Source organism: Cyanistes caeruleus, chromosome 7 (genome assembly GCF_971803275.1).
Source record: "Cyanistes caeruleus chromosome 7, bCyaCae1.hap1.1, whole genome shotgun sequence".
NCBI classification, from domain to species: Eukaryota; Metazoa; Chordata; class Aves; order Passeriformes; family Paridae; genus Cyanistes; species Cyanistes caeruleus.
Genome location: NC_141707.1, coordinates 9,523,530 through 9,535,737, shown reverse-complemented (window position 1 = coordinate 9,535,737; position 12,208 = coordinate 9,523,530). Strand labels below are relative to the sequence as shown.

Sequence of the window (12,208 nt, the reverse complement as noted above, 5' to 3'; positions counted from 1 at the left end):
TATTAAACTCCTAAAAATGCAGGTTTGGAATTTTATTTGCAGCTGAAATTCCATACATTGGTTTGAATGCCATAAATAGTTACCCTTTTTATTGACTGGGCTCCAAATCAAATGGGAAGTGTTCTGGTAGACTGTGACAGTGTTCAGGAAGAGAAATGTGGCTGCTTTTTTATGGCTTTGAAAACATACATAATATAAACCCCATAACTTCTCACTCCATTACTCAGCTGAGAAAACCTAGTGTTTTGCAGAGTCTGAAAATATATTAGCTTTCTTGCAGCTGTCATCATGTGTATTTCTGGGCTTTGTCTTTAATCTCTGGAATAATCTGTTCTTCATTGCAGTCTGTGGAACTGTCTTTCCCTGAAATGAGACTGAAATCTTAATGATGCTTGGTGGTAAAATTCACCTCACAGCATCAGCTCAAAAAATTCTTCTGTGTTGATTTTTGAAATTTAAAAATTAACTTCTGAGACAAGCAAGAAGTAACCACTGCTAATAAACATACTGAAGGGGAGGGGAGAAATCAGTGTGGGAAGGTGGAAAATTTAAATACTGCAGTAATTGCTCATACTTTAATTTAGATTCACTTACTCCAGAAAGGTCAAATAACTATTTTAAATTCTTCTGTGAGTAAATTACTTAGAAAATTATAACCTGGGAAATTCATTGGATAAGGCCATGCCCAGAGTAGAGAGAAAAATTTTACTTGAAATGTTTTCTAGTTCAGCTGGCTCCCTGTGCTAGAATTTTGTTTTTTCTTACAATAAAATAAATATAGATATTTAAACCTCTTCAATGAGGACATGAGATGGAAATACTATGATTTTATGACAACAATGGGATTATTTTTAATAGTTGCAAGTTTTCCAAAGTTATACAAAACTGAAAATTCTCTTTGATATTCTAGTACAGTTTAAAGCATACTTACACAAAACAAAGAAAACAAACCAGACTGTTGTGAGAAAGAGTCTAACAACTTCTGGAAGTAACAAGATAAGACATAAACCACATAGAACTGGAGCCCTTACTACCTAAAGAAAGACTTTCAAGATTTAATGTAGTGATTAAGATCCCACTACCTATTTTTAAATATATAACCATTTTGTGATTTAGCAGATCAATTAATATGAAGTCAGGCTCTCCCTAGGATTACTCAGAGCTATTAGTCTGCTCTCTAGAGATTTTAGACTATATTTTTAAAAGGTAAACTGTACAAAGTCTGCACTACTCAAATAATTAAAATAACAACACAAACCCTGTTTTTCCTCTTAATTTAATTACCTTGCCCAGACCTCCGTAATTAGCAGAGACAAGAGCTCATGTCTGTAAAATACAGATGTTATGAAAGACTGAAGGGATGCTTCTTACTCCTTCCTAGAGTATGCTTTAACATCTCTGTCTAAGAATCCCATGAGATGATTACCAGAGAAATAGATATTTCTCAATTGTTCTTAATATTTCTTTCAATTTCTTAGCCCTTTCCTATTGTTTCAAACTTATTTTCATCCAGAAGTGGAAAATTGGAAAGTAACTAGATTTATCTTTTTATTTAGAAAAGTTTGAAAGCAACACAAACTACTACAGAGGTTGTCCACTTGCTGTGTCACGTTACCTGGTCATCCTTTGTTCTCCATTAAGGAAAGAGGGGGGAAAAAAAACCTCACCACAAAAGCAAAGTTTATAGGAAAGACTAGAAGAATTGTGCCTAACCAGTCTTTGTGATGATGGTTTATTCAGTGTGGGAGCAGTACTTCTTCCCCCTCCTAGATGGTTAAAATCAGGAGGCAGACAGGAATCGATGCCAACATTTTGGTTTTCCAAGGCAAGGGCTGGCTACATTACATAATCCTTTCCTATATGTACATATGGATGTGTACCTATAAAAGGAGATGTATGTTTGTCTACAGGCAGTGACAGGAATGTAAAGCAGTTATTTTAATATGGAGAAGAGAGAGAGACAATGTGTGTCCCAAGCTGCTCAGCTGAAAATACTAATATAGACCAGCTAGGGTCATTCACCTAACCAATATTTTGTATTTTGGAGGTTATAAACTTAGATTTACTGATGGGAGAGGTATAAATAGAGACATGCAAACTTGTTTTCTTTGCCTCTTTATGCTGCTACACCTTTCCTCTTCATTTTTATCTTTTTTTCTTTTTTTCTTTTTATTTATTCCTAGTTATATTTCAGTAGCCTACTAAACGTGTTCTTTTCAAGAGTATTTATCTTTTCTTGCTGCTTAATTCATCTAAATACTTAGACATTGCTAGATTCTCAGTCAGTAGGCACTTGGCTAATCTATACAAATTCATCTCATTTATAAATTATTCCTTCTAGCTCACCGCCAGCTTACACGCAACAGAATGCAAAGTAAATGTGCTTCAAACCTTATCAGTCAGCAAACCAGCAACAACAACTCATCTTATTAAAGTGTAGCAGCTTAAGCCCAAGGAATAAAAACTTCAGTTTTTCACTGGGAATCCTGAGAGAATTTGGCAAAGCCAAGCAAGTGACTGTTCCTACACTGACCAGCCCTTTTAAGTGCTGGAGGTCACTGCTGCTCGTTTGCCACTTTTCATTTCTGTTTGAGACTTGACCAATAGTTTGGCCCTGGTGCACACAGATGGTGGCTGCCCTGGTGACTGGGAGAATTTGAAGTAGAAGATGCCCCTGTGCCCACAGAAGAGCAGATGAAGGGCCCAAACCCTCAGATAGTAGTAAATGTATGGTAGGGAGATGCAGTAAATATCCCTCGATTCTTTGCATGATATTAGAGAGCTGGTGGTACTTTACTGCCTGAGGGTGACCTGGTAGCTTCCCAATTATTGAGAGCCTTCCAATTTAAACAAAAATCCCATTGCAACATGAACACAATTACAGAATTCAAAAGCTTTTCAGCATATTTTATTTTCACACTTAGTTTTTTTTTTTTGATCCCTTAGCGGCAACAGCAAAATATAACTGAGACATGTTTGAGCTTTATGAAGAGTTTTCTTTACTGAAAAGCTTTAGCTTATACACATGGGTTTTAAGAGTTTGGAGGTTTTTCCTCATTAAACAGACTTCCTGGAGGGGAAAATAGGTAAATAAATAGAAGAAATCCCTGATTTTTGCTTGCAAATATCCACCATGGGAGAAGATAAATAGCAGTATGATTCATGTTTTATTATTTAGTGACTATCAAGCTTACCTCTTGAGATTATCCCTTCTTAGAGTATTTGGGCTTGGTTTGACTCCATATCTGTTTAACTGTGCTGTAAGTAAAGAAAACTTAAGGTTCTTCTTGATATTTAAGAGCAGTGGAGCAAAGTCAATGGTGTGGAAATAACATCTGTGGGCAAAATCCCTGAAATCAACAGGAATATTCCAAAAAGCATTCGTGGCTTTGGCTCAAAGCTGCCTCTGTGAGTTTTGGAGGAAATTTGCATGCACATCGATTTGCTCATGCAGATGTCTGTTCTGTATTCAGAATAAACAATTGCACACATCAGCCACTGTTTTCACTTGCAAATGGTTACTGTGTGTATGGATTTTATGGGAGATTTATGGAAACAGGCACTGTAATAACAGCCAACAGCATCTCCTGTTTCAGTGGTGTTATTCTGGAATGATCATTGCCTGAGGGTTGTCACATTTGATTTCTGAAATTGCAGATTTGTGTATTACTTAACAGTAATACACATCACAAACAGTGGTTCAGTGATGAACGTGGTGTTTGAGCTTCAATGCCTAGTGTTTGGCTGGCTTTAATAATGCTTAAGTTTAATCATCTGAAAGGTATAAGATGGAACTTTGGACCCAAACCGGGCTCTCAGGTCAGCCAAACACATCAGGTATCACCAGCAGGACTTCATGGCCACGGCTGTGAGACAGGTCTCACCCCATCTAGTGGGTCATAATTTCCCTTTAATCTTCATCAGTTACAAGAATCAAGGGACATCAGCTCCACCTTTTGTCTGGAGATGAGCCCAATGATATTAATTTCCTCTAATATGCTGCTTTGTATAAAATGTTTTACTAAGGTCACCATGTATTTCTATAGGAGCCTGCACCTTTCCTCTGCCAGAATGTGGGAGCTAGAAGAGGACAGACCAAGTAATGAGGAGCAAAAGTGAAACTTTAGTCTGGTGTAACCTTTTGTTTACCTTCACTGCAATTCAGGAAGCAGAGCCCTGCACAAACCAGTCAGTTTTTTTGGTCGTTGCTACTTGGAAGACAAATTTTGACATAGTGGTAGTGGAAGTCCTACACCACAGGCAGATCACTACAAACATAGCAGAATCCTCTTGAAATGGGTTCCTCTCAGGTCCCCCAGTCCTTCTGGGAATTTGTTGTTTGTGACAGCAAACAGCTGGGGTGTCCTTGCTCCCCCTGAGCAGCAGAATCAGCTGTGCCAAGGAGGGGAGGATCCCGCTGCATCGGGATCTTGTGGCACCCGGAGCGAGCAGGCCTGGCTCGCAGCACAAGCTGGGAGCCAAGCCACAATGGCACCCCAGTCATTCACAAACACATTTAGCTTGGGTTCAAACCCATAAACATAAAATAAAGCCGTGGTTTTTTCTGTATCAGCTCGCAGCTGCTGTGGCTGCCTCTCCCCGACCAGCAGGCAGCCATCCCATTTGTCTTTGTCTGTGCAATGCCTTCTATCCATGGATGGGAACAAAGAGGGGCTTTATATATCATTTACTGCCTCTGTTAGCTGGGAGCACGAAGACTGTGCTGCATTTGTCACACAGGTTGACAGGAAGCATATGGATATATGTATTCCTTGTTGCAGGCAGAAGTGCTGCTGACAGAACTGGAGAAAAATCTACGGGGCTGCTCTGATTCTTCATCCTCTGTGTGTGGCATTTAATGACACAATTGTAGCAATTTGGCTTAATTGTGTAGAATAGAGGAGGTTACTTAATTTCATAATATTTGGAATGGCTGCCTGTGTGTATTTAACATCTTGGGGACAGACTGAAAACTTTGGTAGAAAGGTGTTGGGTTTTTTCCTTTCAATTATCCACCTGAAATTTCGTGTAAAATTGTAAGATGATTTAAAAAACCACCAAGGAAACTGGATGCAGAAATTGCTGCAAGCAGCAGTGGTGCCTGAGAGTGAATAGGCATCACTGGGAGTGATCATGCAACCTGGCTGAAAGTGAACAGGTATCACTAGGCTGGTGGTGTTTAAACTGAGTTTAATAAGTGCTGTGTTAGTCTCTGGTCTTTCACTGGGAAATTTTTATATTTCAGCTTTTCTCCTTTTTTTTTTTTTTTTTTTTTTTTTCCCCCTTACAATAGCAATTATAAGAAGCCATAAGCACCATAAAGGTCAGACAACTGCCTTTAATTCCAACAACATTTAGATGAAATTTCCAGTCAGACTGCACCCTCACTCCAGATAGTGTGTCTCCTTACAGTGCCTTCTGTCTCTAATATTTTTTATTTCCTATGCATCAATAAGTAATTGTCACAATAGTCTTAGTCTTAAAATACTTTACAGGATCTCCTATATTCTCATCTCTTTGAAGTACATATTGCTAGTGGAAGCACTAAGGAGTAAAATACTTAAGAATGGGAAAACTCCTCAGCAGGCCCATTTTTCCATTAATTCAAAATTGGAAACAGGGATAAGAGTAACTTGGATCTCAAAGATACAGTCCCCTCTAAAACTAAGGATGGCACTGAACTATTCTAGACAGTGTTAGTGGCTCCTCTTGATGTAGGAAAACACATTAAGGACTGTCAGAAACATAATTACCACAAAAATGAACTTCTGCTGTCCTTCTACATCTGTGTTTCATTCAGTAGTGTTTAAGTGAGGTTCCTTTCCCTCCAGCTGCCTGTCCTTTTCCACTGGGAAAAGTTTCTGTGGTCTGAATAAAGGAAGAAATTGAATTGTAGGAAAGGGTTTAGGTTATGTTGAAAGCCTTGTAATGTGAACATTTCTATCACAAAATGAAAGTCTCCAATATGCTACAAAAGCCCCAAGTGTCTTCATGCCTCTTACATCTGCATTGTACTTGCAGACTTTTGCCTTATTTGTCCTTCAAAAGCATCCAAGAATTTAGCTCAAATCCTGCTTTGTCTCTCTCCCTCTTATTTTTTTCCTGTTGAACAGTGAGATTTTGCAGTGTTTCAAATATTCTGAATGGTAGATGTCATTCAAGTTGTGAAAAATCTAGAGGTAAAGATCTTCCCTTTATTCCTTCTGTTCCATATCCTGAATGGACACTGTTCTCTAGATATTGAAGTGGTTACCTCATTTAGGATTTAAGGTACAATGACAATAAGAGTTATGACAGTATTAACAACTTCACACTGGAAAGTCCAAGTGATGGAAGTTCTTTAGCCTGTGGACTTTAAAAGAGAAATCTGCAAGAGAATCCTTCAGACTTGTTAAGCCATAACAGGAGAAGGAAAAACCCCATACATTTAACAGCATGTTATTAAATGCTGTGCCATCTATAGGGGGATTATTTAATAAGTTTTTTTCTCCTAAATTTGAGAATATCCATGAGTTTTAAATAGGAATTGACTGGATGAATTTGAACAGTGCACTGGGTTGCCATATGTATTCAGTTTGTTTCCAGGATAAAATGCTACTTATTTTAAGGTGAAGTTTTTGGCTTGGTTTCATTGTCTCAAGTAGCAGGTGATGACAATGTTATAGGAGTGTGTCTACATAATGATATTAAATTGCAAGTCTTTATCTTCTTCTAACTTCATGAAATAGTGCAGTATCTCTTTCTAATGCTTTTACTTGATATTTGGCAAAGGAAGTAATCTTAAACCGTTGTTTTTCTCATATGCTGTGCTATTTTTTTGCCACTATATGCTTTAAAAAAATCTTTTCACCACAAATGTAGTAGAAAAATGCTTGAATTGTCTGTGCTTTTGACAGTGATGTTTTCATATAACTGAAGGGGAGTTTTCAGCCAGTTTTGTATCCAAAACCCAGCGAGAGAGAGAGGAATTAGATTCTGTTACATGAAAAATAATTTTATCTACATCTGTAGTGATTTTTGACAGCTCAAGTTGGTATTTAAATCTTCGACACTTTGGTTCAGTTTTTAAAAATCTTAAAAACACAAGAAGCACTCAACATGTAAAATTATATTTCTTAAGCTTTTAGAGACTGTTTTCCTTTGTCTTCCAGTCTATTTCTAGCTTAGTAAAACTTACAGGTGTGCTGGTGTTTAATGTAACAGGTAGGAACATAAAGGCACCAATTTTTTTGGAGCCTTTGCCTTAGAGTCTGCATATTGTCAGCTGGACAGCATTCTTGGCTTTTGAAGTTCCTGATCTGTCCTTAAAACTGGTAAGAAACAGAAGGTGCAGTAGACACAGATTAGGTTAGAAGCTGAAATAGCCATAAATGAGGTAAAGCATCATGCAAGAAGTTGAGACAATTTACCTTGAGCTGGAGACGTATTCAGTGTGGGTGAATAAATTTGTGTGCTGCCAAAGACAGACTCTGGAAACACTGAAGGGATAATTTGTGTAAGGTGTGGTTTTGGTGTCCACTCAAGGTCATTGGCTTCTTGGGCCTAAAAAGTGTGAAAGCAAAAAGGTAACAACCCATGGCCCAAAGAACTCACAATTTAAATCTCTCAACGGGGTGGGAAAGTGAAGCAGTGAAGTGAAGCAGTTCAGTGGCTCAGAGAACCATGTATTTTAATAGCTCTTCTCCATGTGTGCATAACAAAAGTACAAAGGTTTCCTCTCAAGCTAAAGCTCTAAAATGTTCATTTGAAGTCTTTCTACTCAGGTTTTGTCCCCCTTTTGGGTTTCATATAGCACTTAGAGGCAGAAGTAAATTAGGGTAGGGGACATAAAAAGGACATCTGGAGTTCAATACTGATTAAAATATTCATTAATGTGTGGGAAAATCCTCCCTGTTTTAAATTTTTAACTGATGCTAAAACAGAAGTCAGGGCTGTCTCTGTACTAAAAGGAACTAAATGCCTTTCAACAGGTACAACAACAGAAATAAGATTAACTTAATTATGCAAGGAAATGTACTGTGAATCCTACCATCACAAGATATACTGCATAAATTCATGTCCCAGGGGACAAGAACTTCTGCAGTTCGCCATTTGGAAGTTTTTGGCTGATTACAGGAAGGACAGTATCTCTGTTAAAGACATGTTAGCTTTGCTAGGCTTGTTTAGATTAACAAAATTAAAGTCAAGGAACTACAAGAATATCTTTCAATTACACCAGTGAAGAAAATTGCAAGGTAAGGCAATAAATATTTGGGTTGAAATACCGGTACAGAAATAACTTTGTTTAATAAATTGAACTTGGTTTTGGTAAAAGGCTTCTGACTGCTGAAAGAGAAATGTCTTTAAGTTAAAAAAAAAAAAAAAAAGTCATAAAAGTGTAGCCATGAGTCCTAGCTTGGGGCAGTGCAGTTTCACTGTGGCTGCATTTGAAAATTGTGTGCCAAGTCCCATTTGGGTGAAGTGAAAGAATTAAAGATTACCTGAAGTTGCCTGTAATTACTCATGTTTTATTCAGCTCTGGAGATTCTATATGAAGAGGCAAAGCACAAACAGCCTATTTGTACAGATCCAGGTGTTTCTCTCAAATAGACTGATGTATTTAATTGGGAACGTTTAGCTGTTTTTTCCTTATCATCCTTGGTGCTATCTCTGTCTTTGACAGGCATTTATACCAATTTGACTGAAATTATATGTATTTAGCAAGTGGTTTTTGTTTTAGTGAAATGGGAAGACATAAAAGAACGCTGAGATTTGCCTGCTTAGTCAAAATGCTTTGGGTATATTTTTTTCAGGAGAGTCCAACAAGTCTCTTTGTAATGGATTGAGCTTCCTTTGACAGCAGTGGAAAAAGAGCTCTCTGCAAAAAGAGCTGCTACAAGGAGAAATCAGGAGCAGCTGACTGGCCTATGGAACCACATCGGGGATGTCATGAGCAACGTCCTCCCTGGAATGAGAAGTCAACTGGCCCCAGTAGGTGTAAATGTCTTTATTTGCCAAGTCAAACATCATTTACCTGCTCCAGGGCCCAGCTCCAGCCCCACAGTGACACCAAGGAACAGAGCTGGGGATGCTTTCAGGCAATTTTATTTTCACAGAACCATTAGGCAGGTTCATCACAGGGAACAGAAATACCACAATTACACAATTATCTGGTGATTTAAAAATTAAGCTGTTTAAATGTGAAGGCATTATAGCAATGAGATGCACTGAATCACACATAGAAACAGCCCCCCTCCCCAAGCCTTTAGCCCATGGCTTTGTTTTATGACAGGGTCACATTTCTCTCACCCTTCCATTCTGAAAATGACTGTGGTTGCCCATGAATTGTTGTAATCAGTACCACTTAGAAATGAGATGATGGGCTTAAATGGTGCAGAAAGAGTGATCATCCCTCAAAGCTGAACTCTTAGACTTATTTTCCACAAACACCTTTGAATAATCAAAGCAGTGACCATGCAGAGCTGATGAGCCCTGCACAGGCTTGGATATTCCCTGGGATAACTTGTCTCATATTCACACCCAGAGAGGGGGAGAGGAATTTAAATGCTGAACCTGGAACAAAAATGCTCCAAATTGGAACTGGGGTTTGTGTTCTTGCTTGGTATTAACACCACAGGTGTGGTTACCTGCACTAGGCTAACATCTTATTAGCATTGCTCTTATTATTATAGTTTATATAAATGTAATGATTAAGTATTGTAAAATTATATTTATAGAAATCTAATGGGCATTACTATTAATTACCATCAGATTTTATAGAAATTTAATGGTTTCTGTTTCTTGCAATTAATTACTGTTACATTTAATAGAAATGTAATAATTTTTGTTTGTTACTGCTATATAGTATTAATTACTACTGTACTATCAGTTGTTACATTTTATAGAAATGTAATTGAATTTGTTAGTATTAGTATAGAATTGAATTGAATTTGTTACTATTAGTTAATACTAAATAACCATTAGTATTAACTAGTATTAACTAATACTAATTAGTATTAGTTAATAGTTAATTAACTATTAATTGCTGTTTGATTTAGTATAGAATTGAATTGAATTTGTTAGTATTAGTTAATACTAATTAACTATAATTATTAACTAGTATTAACTAATATTAATTAGTATTAGTTAATAATTAACTATTAATTGCTGTTCTATTTAGTATAGAATTGAATTTGTTAATATTAGTTAATACTAATTAACTATTAGTAGTAACTAATACTAATTAGTATTAGTTAATAATTAACTATTAATTGTTGTTCTATTTAGTATAGAATTGAATTTGTTAGTATTAGTTAATACTAACTATTAGTATTAACTAATATTAACTAATACTAATTACTATTAGTTAATAGTTAATTAACTATTAATTGCTGTTAGATTTAGTATAGAATTGAATTTGTTAGTATTAGTTAATACTAATTAACTATAATTATTAACTAGTATTAACTAATACTAATTAGTATTAGTTAATAATTAACTATTAATTGCTGTTCTATTTAGTATTGAATTGATTTGTTAGTATTAGTTAATACTAATTAACTATTAGTATTAACTAATACTAATTAGTATTAGTTAATAATTAACTATTAATTGTTGTTCTATTTAGTATAGAATTGAATTGAATTTGTTAGTATTAGTTAATACTAATTAACTATTAGTATTAACTAATATTAACTAATACTAATTACTATTAGTTAATAGTTAATTAACTATTAATTGCTGTTAGATTTAGTATAGAATTGAATTTGTTAGTATTAGTTATTACTAATTAACTATAATTATTAACTAGTATTAACTAATACAAATTAGTATTAGTTAATAATTATTAATTGCTGTTAGATTTAGTATAGAATTGAATTTGTTAGTATTAGTTAATACTAATTAACTATTAGTATTAACTAATACTAATTAGTATTAGTTAATAGTTAATTAACTATTAATTGCTGTTTTAGTTTATGGAATTTCAATGGGCTTTGTTTGTTACTATTTTGTTTTGTTTGTTACTTTAATTAGCATTAACTTCTTACACCTTTCTTAGAAAAAATACTAGTTTAATATCACAGTTATATCTTGTGGAAATGTAATGGCTTTTGCTTGTTATTAGTCATGATTAATTACTAGTATTATAATGATCTTATTGGTAATAAATCTCCTTTGATTTTGAGGTGTGTTCACATTTGAGGCCTCAGGCAGTGCCCTCCCATCGCTTCCTCTGATAAATGCAGCCTCAGTCCTTTCCAGCAGCCAAAGATGGGAGTTTGGTGTTGGGATGTTCCATGGGTCAGGCTGGAGGGATGGAATTGGCACTGAGCTGCTCTAGCACCTTCTGGAATTTAGAGAGGCACAGTCCATATTGTCAGGAAGGAAGAATTCTCTTCCTGATGTACCAACCATGGCCTTGAAAGACTTCTTGCTGTATTGTGCTCAATTTTATTAGGAAAACAGCACCAAAAACTTTCAGAATGACCAGAAAACCGAAGCTTTTATAGCTTGCTACTCACCAGAATTTTCTGGTAGCTGCCTTATGTCTTCTCTCACACTGATCTGTTTTAATCATTAAATAGAAGTGATATTTTCTTTGGAGATGGGGATATTTTTCTTCTCTCCGTGAGACAGGTTTGTGAAGAGAGTTAATATCTTTTATTAAAGAAACTGATAAAGTTAGAACAAAAAGAAGAATTGACCTTTCAGGCATACAAGCTGGCAGCAGTAACATTTTTATTGCATATGCTTTTGTGAAAAAGGCCTAAAAATGAGAGAAAGCCTCTGGAAAGTACTATAAACATGGATAAGAATTCCTAATTCAAATAACATTTTTCATATCTTGGCTGCCACTCAAGAGTCTCCTTAGACTATGGCTCCTTTTACACAAAAGAAAACTGGTTATCACTTCAGGATAGTTAGAAATTAACTGCAAGACATAATATTACTGTGGAATTTAGAACAAAATTAACTTTTTTTTAATCTACTATTATTTTATCTAAAAATTGCATTGTTACTTCTCCCTAATGCTTTCATGCTCACAAATGTCAACTACAAAACCAGACCAATCAAGCTCCAGACTAATGCATTTCTGTTCTAGCTGACTGTAATCTCTCTCTTCCAGTGCTCCTCCTGCTTCAAAGCCCTGTGGATTTTGGGCTCTTTGATCCATTCATGGAGTGAGAAAATGGAAGCATCAAAGATCTTTTCTCATCTGAGAAGGCAA

The 12,208-nt window shown here is 35.8% G+C and overlaps 1 long non-coding RNA gene across 3 annotated transcripts in view; it reads right to left on the bottom strand.

The window, feature by feature from the left end:
• Positions 1-5,173: 5,173 nt before the first annotated feature.
• The window catches only part of LOC111931904 (uncharacterized), a 36,729-nt gene continuing 29,694 nt past the window's right edge, over positions 5,174-12,208 (bottom strand). The window contains exons 5-7 of one of the 3 annotated variants that reach the window (XR_002865811.2): positions 11,502-12,196; positions 7,410-7,542; positions 5,174-7,310 (exon numbers count right to left, since the gene is read on the bottom strand). This is a non-coding gene — a long non-coding RNA (uncharacterized LOC111931904). Of the gene's footprint in view, positions 7,311-7,409; positions 7,543-11,501; positions 12,197-12,208 lie in introns of those variants that run through there. The other 2 variants (XR_002865810.2, XR_015289180.1) reach the window with 2 other exon arrangements.